A 10000-nucleotide genomic window follows, 5' to 3' on the forward strand; every position below is an offset into this window, starting at 1 on the left:
AATTCTACATTTTCATTTTGTTTTGTATTTGTATTTTTTTCTTTTTTTGTATATTGTGTAAATTCGTGTGTTCGTAAATACGTATTTTGCATTTTATTTTCCTATATTGCGTAAATATATTCGTATATACATACAATTAACCATCCATTATCTCCCTCCTTTTGTGCTCTATATTGGCCGCACTAAGAGAAAAGAGAAAAAAGAAGATAGGTAAAAACAGGCACACACACACAAACGCAAACACACCACGGACAACACAAATACAATCGTCCCCTCACACACATAAACACACACACACACACACGCATAAACACCCCCCTACACACACACACATAAATAAATACACACACACAAGCATTCCCCCCTACACAAACATAAACAACCCCCCCCCCCAAAAAAAAAAAAAAAAAAAAAAAAAAAAAAAAAAAACACACCTCCCTGAATTTCATGTGATTAAACATCTCATATGTCGCCCTCTTTCCCCAGCACTCAGAGGAGTCAATGATCGCAAAGGAAATTTTCTCCCACTCTAGAGTTCATTACTTCCACCTTTGAACTATGGGACCAATTACATGGAGGAGGGAGGGAGGAGGGGAAGGTGGGAGGAAGGGAGGAGAAGGGAGGAGAAGGGAGGGAGGGAGAGAGGGAGAGAGGGAGAGAGGGAGAGAGGGAGTGAGGGAGGGAGAGAGAGAGAGAGAGAGAGAGAGAGAGAGAGAGAGAGAGAGAGAGAGAGAGAGAGAGAGAGAGAGAGAGACAGAGAGAGAGACAGAGAGAGAGATGGGAGGGTGTGAGGAAGGAAGGAAGATGGGAGGAAGGAATGGAGGGGAGGGAGGAGGGAGGACGATGGGAGAATGGGAAGGAGGAGGGAGGGTGGCAGTTACATGGAGGTGGGAGGGGGGAGGTGGGGTGAAGGGAAGGAGAGAGGGAGGAGGGGAAGGTGGGAAGGAGGAGGGAGGACGATGGGAGGAAGGGAGGAGGTGGGAGGGAGGTGGGATGAAGGGAAGGAGGAGGGAGGGAGGGAAGATGGGAGAGAGGGAGGGAGGTGGGGTGAAGGGAAGGAGAAGGGAGGGTGGGAAGGAGGAAGGAAGGAGGGAGGGAGGGAAGAAGATAGGAGAGGGGGGGGTTCGAAGGGAAAGAGGAAGAGATGGATGGGAGGAGAATGAGGAGGATGAGGGAGTAAAGCAGGAGGCACAAAGGGAGGGAGGATGAGGGAGATGGAGAGGCATGAAAGGGAAGAGGGAGGGAGGAAGGAAGAGTGGAAAAGGGGAAGGTGAGAGAAGGAAGATGAACAGAAGGTATGAAGAGTGAGGGAGGTGGGGGGAGGGAGGGGTGGGAGAAGGAAGGAAAGAAGGCAATAGAAAGCAGGAGGGTAGAAGGAGCAAGGATGACCGAGGGAAGGAGGGAGAGACATGACGGAAGGTAGGAAAGAGGGAGGGGAGAGGGGGAGGAGGGTGGTTGGGCGAATCGATGAAGAGTGGGGGGAAGAGGGAGAATGCAATGAAGAAGGAAGAGAAGAAGAAAGATGGATAATATAGTGAAGAAAGAAGAGAGGGAGAATGTAGTGAAAGAGGAAGATAGGGAGAAGGGAGGAATAATGGAGTGAAAGAGGTAGAGAGGGAGAAAGAGGGAGAATGTAGTGAAGGAGGAAGAGTGGGAGAAAGAGGGAGTGTAGTAAAGAAGGAAGAGGAGAGATGGAGGATGGTTGGGCGAATGGAATGAAGGATGACGGAAGCGGAGAGAAGAGGAAAAGAAAAGGAAGAGGAAGGATAGCAAAGGAAGAGAGTTAGGAAGAGATCACGGGAAAACGAAGGGAGTGGGATAAATTATGAAAATGGGAAGAGGGGGAAGAGGAGGAGAGATAGGAGGTGAAGAGAGAATACTGGGAAAGAAAATTAAGTTTGAGGGGGAAGAAAGATGGAATAGGAAGAAAGATGAAAAAGGTAGGTGATGGAAAAGAGGAAATGAAGAAGGTAGAAATAAAAAGGAGGGGGAGAGGATAGGGAGAGATGGGGAAGAAAAAAGCCGACAAAGAGATCTAAACAGAGTAGGAGAAATGGAACGTGAGAAAAAAAAAACATTCACAAAAAATCAGAAATTAAAACAGAACAGAGAGATAAAAACAACAAACAAAAACATCAATAAATACAACATATCCAAAGAAGAACAAAGAGATGAAAAGAGAAAAGAGAGATGAACTGAAACAAAAAGCAACAAAACAACACACACACACACACACATCCACATCCACACACACACACACCCACACCCACACCCACACACCCACACACACACACATCCACACACACACACACATCCACACACACACACATCCACACACACACACCCCCCCAACACCCACACACACAAACAAACAAAGTCACCCTCCCCAATAAACAAACAAACAAACAAATCCCTGCAACCCAAACCAGCCTACCAAAGAAGACAAATTCCTCCGCCTTAAAGATATTACAGCCTCAACCTTCATCGAATTACTCCGCCCGTGAGCAGTGGCAAAAGAGGGCGGCCAATCACACACGCCCACTCACTCGATCAGATTGGCCAGGCCTAATCGCGCGACTCATCAATGATTCGGTTGTTTATCTGTCCTGCTGGTTCGTTTGTTTGTTGATTCGTTTGTCGTTTATTGTTTGGTTGCCACTTTTTTTGTTTTACTTATTTGCAATATGTTGTTTGTTATTAATTGTTTGTTCATTGTTTTTTTTTACTTTGTTTGTTTGTGTCTTTACTTGTTGATCTTTATTCCTTTGTTTGTGTTCATTTGCTTCTTTGTTTGCATTTGTTTGTCTTTAATTGTTTTTCCTTTATTGATCTGCCTTTGCTTGTTTATTTGTTTTATTGTTTACTTGTTTGTCTTTGTCTGAATGATTGTTTATGCATTTACTCATATCTGTTTGTCTATTTACCTTCTTTATCTATTGGTTCTCTTATTCATCTATTAGTCTCTAGTACTATCTAGCTATTAATCTATTCATTCATATATTCAGTAAGCAAGTTAATTATCTTTTACTCTGGAGGCAAAGAGACGGAGAAAATGGGAATAAGAGTGTGATAGGAGAGAAAGAAAAGAGAAGAGGAAGAAAGGGAGGGGAGAAAGATGAAGAAAGGGAAGGGGAAAAACAGAGGAAGCAAGGATAAGAAGGATGACGGGAAAGAAGGATGGAGGAAGAAGAGAGTGGAGGAGGCAACTGATAGGAAGGCAGAGAGGAGGGGAAGAGAGGAGACAGAGGGATGAATTAGAGAAGGGGTGGGAACGAGGAGAGGGAAGAGAAAGTGAGGGGGGGAGAGAGAGAGAGAGAGAGAGAGAGAGAGAGGAGAGAAGAGAGAGAGAGAGAGAGAGAGAGAGAGAGAGAGAGAGAGAGAGAGAGAGAGAGAGAGAGAGAGAGAGAGAGAGAGAGAGAGAGAGAGAGAGAAGAGAGAGAGAGAGAGAGAGAGAGAGAGAGAGAGAGAGAGAGAGAGAGAGAGAGAGAGAGAGAGAGAGAGAGAAAGCGTCCAGAATTCCGTTAAAAAGTAAAACAAAACAGCATTACGCAACTTCTATACCCCAACATTAGCATATCCTTAGGCACATATCACTCTCTTAGTGAACTCCAACACCCTACGTAGAAAATATTAGACGCTCTTAACAAACAAAAATCGTTACATTTCCTAGAAAAGGTATGAATGAAAATGTATATCTTCACAATACAAGAGAATACGACTTTTCATTCCTACTTTTTCAACATTTGTTACAAAGAATACGGTTCATTACATGGAACTGAATAGCTTTTTTAGGATATTGTTCAACTTGTAAAGCCTTCATTAACATTTCACTTTCAGTTGATTCTGTATGACCAACATGCTAAACTGCAATATCTCCGTGGCTGATACCTCTTCATAAAAAAAACAAAGACAAAATTAGAATCAAGAAAATATAATTCATAAGAAAAAGTGAGTTATAATTTTCTGCTATAATTTTCGCTCTTGAGTCAAAAGTTTTTTTTGTGAAATAACACGGTATATAGAAGATATAAATACACAGAGCTATCTTAAATGCTGTAATAATACATGTAACAGATTTTAGAGAAAAAAATACATTTAACGCTATCCTAGATACTACAAAAATACCGGTAATAGAAAAGCATAACATACATCTTAAATACTGCAGCATCATGCAATCTTGCTACAAGTGAAAATCTATTACACATGCAACACATGATTAGACACCGATACGCGACTCGGACAAGCACGGCAATCCGGAACCAACATCTGCAATTACATCTATCAACATCACAATTACCGAGCGACAGACAGGACCACGGCGGAACTATCGGCTCCTATTACCTATTCCTACAACTTGATAGGACAGCCAGTGCACCCAATTATGGAATCCGGAATGCTGCTCTTGCGCATCAACATGCATTCTGCAACATTCTACAGGAGAGGAAAGAGGAAGTTTTTTTTTTTTTTCTTCTTTTTTGCTCTACCGCATCAACACGTATTCTGCAATATTCTACAGGAGAGGAAATAGGAAGTTTTTTTTTTTTTTCTTCTTTTTTGCTCTACCGCATCAACACCCATTCTGCAACATTCTACAGGAGAGGAAATAGGAAGTTTTTTTTTTTTTTCTTCTTTTTTGCTCTACCGCATCAACACCCATTGTGCAACATTCTACAGGAGAGGAAATAGGAAGTTTTTTTTTTTTTTTTTTTTTTTTTTTGCTCTACCGCATCAACACGCATTCTGCAACATTCTACATTAGAAGAAAGAGGAAGTCCTTTTTTTTTTTGCTCTACCGCATCAACACGCATTCTGCAACACTCTACATTAGAAGAAAGAGGAAGTTTTTTTTTTTTTTTTTTTTTGCTCTACCGCATCAACACGCATTCTGCAACACTCTACATTAGAAGAAAGAGGAAGTCCTTTTTTTTTTTTGCTCTACCGCATCAACACGCATTCTGCAACACTCTACATTAGAAGAAAGAGGAAGTTTTTTTTTTTTTTTTTTTTGCTCTACCGCATCAACACGCATTTTGCAACAATTCACATTTGAAGAAAGAGGAAGTTTTTTTTTTTTTTTTTTTTTTTTGCTCTACCGCACCAACACCCATTCTGAAACATTTTAAGGGAGAGGAAATAGGAATTTTTTTTTTTTTTTTTTTTTTTTTTTTTTTGCTCTACCGCATCAACACCCATTCTGCAACATTCTACAGGAGAGGAAATAGGAAGTTTTTTTTTTTTTTTTTTTTTTTTTTGCTCTACCGCATCAACACCCATTCTGCAACATTCTACAGGAGAGGAAATAGGAAGTTTTTTTTTTTTTTTTTTTTTTTTTTTGCTCTACCGCATCAACACGCATTCTGCAACACTCTACATTAGAAGAAAGAGGAAGTCCTTTTTTTTTTTTGCTCTACCGCATCAACACGCATTCTGCAACACTCTACATTAGAAGAAAGAGGAAGTTTTTTTTTTTTTGCTCTACCGCATCAACACGCATTCTGCAACATTCTACATTAGAAGAAAGAGGAAGTCCTTTTTTTTTTTGCTCTACCGCATCAACACGCATTCTGCAACATTCTACATTAGAAGAAAGAGGAAGTCCTTTTTTTTTTTGCTCTACCGCATCAACACGCATTCTGCAACACTCTACATTAGAAGAAAGAGGAAGTCCTTTTTTTTTTTTGCTCTACCGCATCAACACGCATTCTGCAACACTCTACATTAGAAGAAAGAGGAAGTTTTTTTTTTTTTTTTTTTTTTTTTTCCTTTTTTTTTTTGCTCTACCGCATCAACACGCATTCTGCAACACTCTACATTAGAAGGAAAGAGGAAGTCCTTTTTTTTTTTTTTTTTTTTTTTTTTTTTTTGCTCTACCGCATCAACACGCATTCTGCAACACTCTACATTAGAAGAAAGAGGAAGTTTTTTTTTTTTTTTTTTTTTGCTCTACCGCATCAACACGCATTCTGCAACACTCTACATTAGAAGAAAGAGGAAGTTTTTTTTTTTTTTCTTTTTTTTTTTGCTCTACCGCATCAACACGCATTCTGCAACACTCTACATTAGAAGAAAGAGGAAGTTTTTTTTTTTTTTTTTTTTGCTCTACCGCATCAACACGCATTCTGCAACATTCTACAGGAGAGGATGTATGTTCGAGGCATGTAAAACAACACGAGTATGAACCTCGGACGAAGGATATCTGAGTCCAAATAACCGCTCGCGTTCCTGACCCGCTGCAGTTTCGTTCGCTCTCTCCTCCGCTTTCGGGGCGCAGGCGGGTGTCATCGGCGCTCTAAATCGAATGTAGAGTCGCGTCTCTGTAGAGCTGGCTGGCAATCACACACGCTCCCTCGGCGTTAATTGGAAGTGAGGTACACGAGGACGCTCCGTTGTACAGCAGCGGTACAGGACGCAGCTTGGCCAGGGAGGAGATCTGTACAGCTTCTGAAATTGCTTCTTTTCCCTCCCTGTCTCCCTCCCTCCCCCACTTCCTTCTCCCCTTCCTCTATTTCCATCACCCTTCCCCCTTCATTTCCCTGTCTCCTATCCCCTCCCCCTCCCCCGTCTACTTCCTACTCCCCTCCCCCCTCCACTTCCAACTCCTCCCCCTCCACTTCCCTCCCCCTCCCCTTCTTCATACCCTCTTCCGCCCCCCCCACCCTTCATCATCCCTCCCATCCCTCTCTCTACTCTCCCCCCTTCCCTTCCCCTTTCCCCCTCCCTCCCCTTCAATACCCCTCCCATCCCTCTCTCTCCTCTCTCCTCTCCCCCTTCCCCTTTCCCGCTCCCTCTACTTCCTTTCCCCTTCCCCTCCCCCATCCACTTCCCTCACTCTCCCCTTCTTCCAAATCCTCTTCCGTCCCCCCTCCATCACCCCTCCCTCCTCTTTCTACTCTCCCCGCCTTCCTCTTTCCCCTCCCCCCCTTCATCACCCCTCCCATCCCTCTTTCTACTCTCCCCCCCCCCCTTCATCACCCTCCATCCCTCTTTCTACTCCCCCCTTCCTCTTTCCCCCTCCCCCCTCCCTTCATTCACCCCTCCCATCCCTCTCTATACTCTCACCTCCCCTCATTCCTCTTCCCCCGCCCTTTCATCACCCCTCCCATCCCTCTCTCTACTCTCTCTCCTCCCCCCATTCCCCTTCCCCTTTCCCCCTCCCCTCCCCTCGTCCCCACCGAGAGCGGAGCAACGGTCAGATCTACAACTTTAACGCACTGTAATCAATAGAGAAACGAAATTAATTTACTAAATTGTGCCTTCCGTTATTTTTTTTTCCTTTCTCCCCGCTTTTTGTATATTTTTTCTCTTTTTTTTCCTTCTTTTTTCTTGGCTTGGTATTTATTTTCTTTTTATTACAGGAGAGGGTACGATGAGTCAAAAGGAAAAGATGTGAGAATATATACATATTTCTTTAATAAACAATAGATAAATAAAACGAATAATTTTCTGTGACTAAAATACCGATCGAGAAATTTCAACCTAAAAATAGAAAATAGAAAAAAAAAGAAAAATATAAATAAATAAAAAATTGAAAAAAGACAAAGGGCCACTCAATCAAATATCAAAATCAGGTTGCATTTAATCAAAGAAAATGGGCATTGAAGGGAAACTAATGAAGACTTAATAGCTAATTGGCTGCTTGATCAAATGCTTCAGGCCTTAATTACGCTTTATAAAAGGAAAGCAGTCTAAGTTAATTACGAATGGCGTTATAGTTTGAAAATAATTAATCGTCTTCTCCCTTCACTCAAGATATAACGATCGAGCTTCATTAATGTTTCAATGTTCGTATTTTTCTTCTTTGCTTCGTCTTCAACTTTACGTTTTTTTTTTCTTTTTTTTATATATTTTGTCTGTGGTATATTCATTCGTTAGATCATTACTCCGTCTTTTTTTTCCTTTTTCTTTCTTACTTTTTTTTTTCTTTCTTACTTTTTTCCTTTTTCTTTCTTACTTTTTTCCTTTTTCTTTCTTTCTTTCTTTTTTTCAAATTTCGTCTGTGATATATTCCTATTTTTGATGTATTTTGTAATTGCGTTTTTTGTTGTTGTTTTTTGCTACCATCTTTTTATAGACAATGTTGATATCTATTTTTGACATTTATTTCCTTTTTTCTTGTTTGTTATATTCGCTCTTATTTTCCCTGATTCCTGTTTGTTACTTTATTTTTTTTTCTCTCGTTTTGTCGTCTAACCGCAGCGCTCTCTCTTCCCGTTTATTCCAATTCTTCTTCTTCCTCATGCTCCTGTTTTCTCTCGCACTTCCTCTTCCTTTTCAACCGACCTTCCTTCCTTCTTTCTTTGTATCTTATCTTTTTCTCTCCGCTTTTTGCACCTATTATGGTCTCCTCTTCCTCTTTTTCCTGTTTTTTTTTCTCTCTTTCTTTTTTTTTTTTTTTTCCTTTTCCCTCCTTCGCTCCCCTCCCCTTTCTCTTCTTTCTCCTCTTCATCTATTGCTTCTTATCCTTCTCTCTTCCCTTGCGCTCCTAGGGATCCTTCTTGGGACTCAGACAGCTCTTTAAGGAGACATACTCGCCCCCCTCCCCCCACCCGATCCTTCTATCCCCTCCCCCTCCCCCTCCCCTCCACCCAATCCTTCACCCCTCCCCCCCTCTCCTACCCCTCCTCCTACCGTCCTATACTTAACACCCCCCCCCCTTTGTTCCAAACTAGACAACCATGATAATCCCTTAGATTAATTTGGTGTTCCTAATTAGTTCTTGTCCCCCTCCCTCTCTCCCTCTCTTCTCCGTCCCCCTCTCCAATCCTTCGCTCCTTCCCTCTCCCCTTACACTCCTTTCATCTCCTTCCTCCCTCTCCTTTTCCTTCCCATCCCCCACTCTCTTCTTCCACCTCCTCCTCCTCTCTCTCCCTTTCCTTTTTTTCTCCCCTTTCCCCCACTCCCTCCAACTATCTCCCATCCCCTTCCCCCGCCTAACCACTCCTCCCACTCCTCCTCCTCTTCCTCTTCCTCCCGCCCTCCCCCTCTCCCTCTTTACCATCCCCACCCACAAACATCCCTTCTTCTTCTTCCTCCTCCTCTCTCTCTCCTTCCTTTTTCCTCCCCACCCACTTCCTCCCTCTCTTCCATCTTCCCATCCCCTCCCACTCTTCCCTCTTTTCCTCATCTCCTCTTCCTTCCCCACTCCCTCCTACTCCTCCTCCTCCACCCCCTCTCCCCCCTCCCCCATCTCCTCCTTGGCCTTCCCTTGGCGTCTCAGCCTCCAAAGGGAAACTAAATCTTGCGCCAAGACGAAGGGCCCTCGTGCCATCCCTTTGGCGGGCCGTTGGGGGGGGGGGTGGCAAAGGATGAAGAGGGGGAAGGGAGGGAGGGAGGGAAGAGATGGCAAAGGAGAAATGGGGGAAGGGGGGATGGGAGGACAGGGCGAAGGGAGGAAGGGGAGGGAGGGAAGAGATGGCAAAGGAGAAATTGGGGAAGGGGGATGGGAGGAAGGGGAGGGAGGGAGGAAGGGGAGGGAGCGAGGAAGGAGGAAGGGAGTAGGGGGGAGGGGGAGGCAGTGGCTGTGAGAAGAGCAACGGCGTCTCAGTTGCAGGGACTCTCATTTGCTGTTATTACTAGTTTGTTATTATGTCGCTGTTTTTTCTGTAATCCTTATCATTATTGTTGCTCCTGTTACTTTCTCTGTTAAGAGTCAATATCGTTAGCAGCACTATACACAAAGACAAACAAACCCACACACACAAACACACTTACAAACACACACACACAAATACATACACTTACAAACACACATACAAACACAAACACAAATCCACACACACACACACAAACACTTTTACAAACACACATATAAACACAAATCTACACACAAACACAACGCCGCCCCTCCCCACACACATTTACAATCACACACACGCACTCACACGCGCGCACATGCCGTGTCCTTTTACTCACCCCCCCCCCCCCTTCCCAAAGAATAAGAACATGCATCTGCCTGCACATGAATGCTTATCGTGTTCTTCGGTCTGACGCTGCATTAACC

General features: G+C 43.3%; 2 protein-coding genes across 2 annotated transcripts in view; both read right to left on the reverse strand.

Moving 5' to 3' along the window:
- Positions 1–10000, reverse strand: part of wake (wide awake) — a 536842-nt gene that overhangs the window by 458717 nt on the left and 68125 nt on the right. The gene's annotated exons all lie outside the window — the stretch shown is intronic.
- Positions 9455–10000, reverse strand: part of LOC113814831 (uncharacterized) — a 240418-nt gene continuing 239872 nt past the window's right edge. The window contains exon 4 of the mRNA XM_070143886.1: positions 9455–10000. This exon is cut by the window's right edge and continues 219 nt beyond it. The gene's annotated coding sequence lies outside the window, so the exon portion shown is untranslated.

Source organism: Penaeus vannamei, chromosome 31 (genome assembly GCF_042767895.1).
Source record: "Penaeus vannamei isolate JL-2024 chromosome 31, ASM4276789v1, whole genome shotgun sequence".
NCBI lineage: Eukaryota > Metazoa > Arthropoda > Malacostraca > Decapoda > Penaeidae > Penaeus > Penaeus vannamei.